Here is a 6,589-nt window from a genome sequence, read left to right on the forward strand (position 1 = left end):
TGTCGTTGCTGCTGGTACTTTTCAAATATGCGAGAGCAACGATCAAACGAATGCGGCGCGCCGGCGGGACGGGAGGGAGGAAGAGGATGCGCTGGAGGCCGATCAGATCAGACGGATTTGGAATTGAGGAGACGGGGCGAGCAAGAAAGAAGAGACGCGGGGGAGACGGGGCAGGGCTGGAACTGGCAGCAACTTATATATGTCTATGGTTTGAATCCGAGTATAGCTCGAGCGCGCTGGGTTTGGGATTGGGATTGGGATTTGGACATTTACTGTGATGACGCTAGTATCTATCTTTCCAACTTGTTTCAGCAAGAAAATAAGGACAGCAACACTTTATCCTCCATCCTCTAAAAAGCTAGGGATAAAACTTTTTTTCATGTAGCAGATCCACCAAAACTTAATCGTCAAAAATTTACAGTATGCCAGATCATCCAAACTTAAAATTGTGTTTTTTTACTTGACACTAATGTTTGGAATGTGTATTTTTAAGTTGATATGCAATTTTTCTTTTTGTCAACTGACACTAATTGTAGTTACACATTTTAAGAGTCCCTCGACTCGGTAAACGATAGAAATATAAATAATTCTTTGCAAGATCGAAAGATAGCAACTCCATTTTCCATCATCTAGAACTCAACTTAGAGCAACATAAAAAAGATGCAGGTGAACTATAAGTTCTTTTTTTTTTGAACTGTGAACTATAAGTTCTCACAACGGGTAATGCTTTTTGTAGGCCCAAAGATCACAGATTGTCAATAATGAGATTGTGCCGATCTTGTATACAAAGGTATTCTAACCGTATAAATGTCTCCCGATTGGTGCATTCTTGGCCATTCGATATGTTGGTAGATCACAGATTGGCAGTGCCTGCTTGCATATATAATCACAAATTATCGCATCACAAAATGCAAGACACACGCTACTGCATCTCAGCCATTTCAATTTGGGAAAAGTCCACTTTTCTGTCCAACTTCAAACACATTACAACTTCCTCCCCTCTTCATTCAGGAGACCAAATTGGTATCCATATGCCTGCCCGTGCCCGGGACCGACTTCCGGTCCAAATCCAAGCTGATAACCACTGCGGCGAATTTGAAGCGGTAAACACATACGCACAAAAACTAGTACTGCACATCTTGAATGGAATAATTAATTTTCTCCTGCTCCATGTACTCTACAATTGGGGGCATTCATCACTTGAACCTAACAAAAAAATCAAGCATCCCTCCCAGGAGCCCTTCCTCCACCATATGTAATACTCCTGTCTCTGCACTGCCACTGTATGATCTCTTCTCCTTCTGTACTCCTTTTCCACAAAGCAAGTCCATTCAATGTCTTCGTCTATCTATACAGCAACCAGGTAGCAGCCAACCATGTCGTCGAGATCATCGCCGCAGACACCGTCTTCCCAACCCGCGAAGCTCCCGAGTACTGGAACCTATGAGACTGTTCTCTGCAAGCAATATAACAGCATCTCCTGTTATGTAACTCTCCTCTGCATCTGTCCACAAACGAAGAAGGAAACAGAGAGTATATTAAGCTCACTTCTGTAGGCTCGAGAGCGCGCCGCAGAAAATTGTGTTATCCGGAAGAGGAAGCGGAGTCTTGTCGCTGTGGTCTTCCTCCGGGTTCACCACGCTTATGTACAGTTCTTGGCCCATGTACCAGCTGTCCAGGTTCTCCACGCGCAAATTCCATATCCCTGCATTGTCCAGGAACACGAGCACAGCAGTCCAAGCACCGGGGAATACCTGCATTCTCGTCCAAAAACCTCCCCAATCAATCAACCAAGCCCATGCAAAACTAATTTAAGGTAAGGTTCAAAATTTCCTTCCTCGTTGATAGGTTTTCTCAATCACAATGCAGATACTTTCTGTCAGTGCTTGCAGTTCATCACTCTGTAAATTGCTAACTAGGATTTTCTATGCCGTAGAAAATTCAAACTTACTGAGCCCAAGGGGATAGGTTGACAATCTTCAGACATAACCGTATTTCAAATGTTATAGTACCTCAGCAGCATTTTACTCTATACAAGACACAATTTCTTCAGTCAGGTACATGCAAACATCTTTGCTAGTCCTAGTAGACTCACATGATAACTGTTATCTTCAGTCAGGGGCCGTAAGATAATAATTTGGTTATTCTAGCAGGCTTACAAAAAACACAAACATATCTTACCCTCTATGATTTCCCCCACGTTACTACAACTTACTGTGGATTGTCTTGTTAAGCAGATTTGGTATAATTTTTCTTAGGTTTCTCCAGACCATATAATATATAGAAATCCATAAAGAGAACAAAACATGAATTTCAGCACCTGGATGGTTGACCGTGCAACACCATCCCATTTGTTGTAGGTACCTCGACTGTTGTCGGTCCACAATCCATAGTCCATCCTGAAATAAGAACCACCACCCAAAAAATAGGTAAACAGAGCAGGTCAGGATGAAGAAGAGGAAGTGCAAGGGAATTACCCAACGACAAAGAATGCATATCCATCCAAGTGATAGCTCTGCACGGTCGTGGCGTTGTTTTGGAATATAATCTCCATAAAGCCTTTGTAGGTGCCATTTATAACCGAGGTGTCGACTTTTGGCAGTCTATTCATCGGATGATTTGGGAAATCCAGTTTGAACACTCCCGGGACATTGAATAGCTGTGCAAGTATCAATGGAGTGGAAGGAGCAATGTAAGAAATCCCATTGATAGTAGAGCGCAGTTGCCCGTCTATGAGCTCGGGCGGCCGACTCTGCAACAAGTACACATCGGTCACGGTAATATCACCATAATGGAATGAACCCTGCGGGTTGGGGCGGGCGCCGCTGGCGGTAACATTCCACCTGAAACAATTAAAACAATTGTGTGTTTTACAGCAGCATCAGTAGTAACATTCCAAACAAACAGAAACCGAAATGTAGCATCATCAGTGACATCCCACCTATCTGAAACAAAACAGTTGTGTGTTTTACTTTTACAGCATCAGGATATGAATAGAGAAAACCAAAAATGTGGCGTGGAGGAAGCAGTAATAATTAAGTACCTGATGGATCTGGCTTGGTTTATGGAGAACGCGGTGTCATACTGGTCATCAGGGGCAGCAGGGAGAGGGCCAGAGGCCGGACCCTGGGAGTTGGAGTAGTGCAGAATGGCGACGCCGGTGAGCTTGTCGGGGTCGGCGACGAAGCGGGCGCTGGCGACGACGTAGTAGTCGGTGCTGGCGTTCTGGTCCATGGTGACCAGGAAGGAGTAGGACTGTCCGACATGGATGTCCATGTTGCTGTAGTTCTGCTGCGAGGTGTATGAGCCCTCGGTCTCCACGAGCAGCAGGCTGTGGCCCTGGATCCTGAAATTGAGGCTGGTGGAGACCCCCACGTTGTGCACCCGCAGCCTGTAGGTCCTCCCCGGCTCCACATTGATCCGCTCGTAGGAGATCGCCGGCGGCACGAGGGTGTCGTTGTAGCGGTAGGGGCCCAGCCCGTTGATGAGCACGCCGTCGGGAGGTCCCAGGGGCGCGCCGGCGTCGAGGGATCTCCGGAGGTCCTTGTGAGACTTGACGTACCAGTCGCCGATGAAGAGCGTCAGGTCGCCGTCGGGGAAGGGGAAGGGGATGGGGATGACGTCGCGGTTGTTGACGACGATGCCGCCGTAGCCGCCGGCGGCGCGGTGGAGCGGCGCGGCGGAGGGGGAGTAGAAGAAGCTGCCTACCTGGTCCTTGACCTGGAAGCGGTAGGTCCAGTTCCAGCCGGCGGGGATGGGGCAGTTGGTGCCGGCGACGCCGTCCTGCCACGGGGTCTTGCGGTGCTGGATGCCGTGCCAGGTGAGGAGGAGCGGCTCGTCGAGGGCGTTGCGGACGTTGACCACCACGTTCCAGTTGGTGGTCACGTTCAGCGGCGGCCCCGGGAACTGGCCGTTGATGGCGATGACCTTCTGCGCGACGCCCAGCGGGCGGGCCGACTGGTACGAGGCCTCCCAGTCAAGTAGGCGAACGGGTCGCCCGCCATCGCCGGCTCCGGCGAGCGGGCGCAGAGCAGGAGCAGCGAGAGGAGGAGGAGCGCCATTGCTGCCGGCTCAGAGTGGAGTGGAGTGGAGTGGGAAGCGAGCAGAGGAAGATGGGGAAAGGGGGCGGAAAGCACTTTTTTTTTCTTTTGGGCGGAAAAGCAGGAAGATGCCGTTCTGCTTTCCCCCGGAAACCAGCCCATCTGCTGGTTGCCAGCCCAACAAAGGACTTTATGCTCTGCGGGGGAGGGGCACACACTCTTTTTTATTTACCTAAAAAACACTTTTTTATTTTAGAAATTTTGAATTGAGTTGGATATAGTTTTAAAAAATCCAAAAAAAATGTCATGTGTACATATGAGATTGAGTTATATTCCATAAAATATCTGTGGAAAAGTTCATTCATGTGGCCTGGGTGGAAGAAAAATAAATAATAAAATAGCGAGTTAGAATAACAAATATTCTTTTCAGAGATTTTTAATCTAGCTCAGCTCCATGGTATCTCCATGAACAGTAAAAAAACAAGTAACAACATAAAAACAATCTGAAATTTTGTGGCATCGATTATGACCAAATGACTTCCATGCTTCCAAAATTTGGTGCCCATATGACGTCCGACGAGCTCAAGACAAAAAAAAGTTCTACTCAACAGTGCACACAAAATTGATTACCAACTTTGTTATTTTACGTGTGAGCGCCTAGGATATTATTTGTCCACAAAAATTTCCAAGCACATATGACATCTGGTCACAATCAATGCCACAAAGTTTCGGATTTTTACTACTTTTTCTTCCAATTTACTGTTCATGGGGGTGCCATGGAACTCGAGCTATGAAAAAACCACACTCATAATCTTTTAGAAAAGTGACGGAGCTTCTTATTTTTGTTCAGACCTCAAATGAATTGGTATTTTTCCATGAAAATAGAAATCTAGAAACGGAAGTCATTCTTCAGTGTTTTTGTTTTCTTATGACTAAGCACACTTGGTGATTTTTATTACACTACGCTATCTCTCTCTCTCTCACGCACACACACACTTTAAAGAAAAAACTACTCGTACTCAAGAAAATTCTAAAATTAAAACTCATGAACTACTGTACAAAAGTATGTATTTACTTTATTTTTGCATCTATACCAATATAAAAAGACCTGAAGGGGCAGATCCAACTGATCTCGGCCATCAAACTAAGTCAATCCTACGAACTAGACTGCTCCAATGGTGAGCGTTCAACGTGTTTAACGTGCAGTTAATAGCATACCAAATATTGCACTAATCATAAAATTAACACACAAATAATAACATACCTAATATCCGCGTGCAATTGATATATTACCTAAATATTAACATGCATTGCACGCGCACATTTACTAGTAATAATAACAATTGTCTTACATAACTTCAATATCGTTAACAGCTCGTTGTGGCAACGGTAATGGTCGCTCAATGGTCTAGGGTCCTCAATGTAAATTTTAGAGCACATTATAGTAGAGTACATAACTTCAATACAGGAAAAGATAGAAATGGCATTGTTGCCATATTTTATACTCCCTCCATCCGGAAATACTTGTCATCAAAATGGATAAAAGGAGATGTATCTAGACATATTTTAGTTCTAGATACATCTCTTTTTATCCATTTTGATGACAAGTATTTTCAGACGGAGAGAGTATATCTTAGTGAAATTTGAGCCATTGCCCACGAAAGTACCCTTCTACTTCCGAGCACATTTGAGCTCGGGATGAACAGTAAACTCACCGATTCAAAAAATTCTGAAACTTTTTTGGTGCAAACTTTCACAAATGTTCTCAGTGCATAGAAATTTTCGGCCTGAAATAACATTTGTGGAAGGCGTGAAAAAAAATCAGCACTCGAAAATGCTTTCAAAAATAGCATTTCTAGAGCATCAATTTTGTTCTTCTCTTACCATGACTTCTAGGAACGTTGTTTTATGATAAACTTCTGCAAGCACATAAAACATTTGTCAAAGTTCAAATCACAGAAATCAGGATTTTTTCGATTTTTTTTATTTTACTGTCATTTAAACTCGGGTGTAGATACTTCAAGTCCCATTGCCTGTTGACAAGCCCATCGTAAGAGAGCTGCACCATGAGATTTGGCACAACTGCACTCTGTTAGAGCATCTCCAACAGACGCGCCAAATAAAGCGTGTGCCCGAAAAACAGTGCTTTTAGCGCGCGCGTCCGCGCGGCGAGGGAAAAAGTGGCGCGCGCGGGAAAAAGCGGGGGTGCGCGCGTCAGTTTTGGCGCATGTCGACGCGCGCGTGCTATAAATCCAGCGCCCCTCCATGCGCCCTCTCCACCGCTCTACCTCGTCACGCGTCCTCTCCGCCGCTCTACCTCGCCACGCGCCCCCTCCGCCCCTCTGCTGCTTCGTTCCTGCCTCCTTTCTCGCATCGCCGCCGCCGCGTCGCCGAGGAAGTTCGGGCTACCGCGGCGTCCGTGCGCGCCCCTCCGGCGCCTTCTACGCCGAGATCCGCTCCGGTGAGATGCGCCTCGGCCTCGGCATGTTCGACACCGCCTACGAGGCCGCCCGCGCGTACGACGCGGCGGCGTGGCGCCTCCGGCGGCC

The 6,589-nt window shown here is 46.4% G+C and overlaps 1 pseudogene; it reads right to left on the bottom strand.

Annotated features, from left to right (window-relative positions):
• Window positions 1-881: 881 nt before the first annotated feature.
• On the bottom strand, window positions 882-4,202 carry LOC125526926 (annotated as a pseudogene).
• Window positions 4,203-6,589: the final 2,387 nt, after the last annotated feature.

Source organism: Triticum urartu, unplaced genomic scaffold (assembly GCF_003073215.2).
Source record: "Triticum urartu cultivar G1812 unplaced genomic scaffold, Tu2.1 TuUngrouped_contig_2336, whole genome shotgun sequence".
NCBI classification, from domain to species: Eukaryota; Viridiplantae; Streptophyta; class Magnoliopsida; order Poales; family Poaceae; genus Triticum; species Triticum urartu.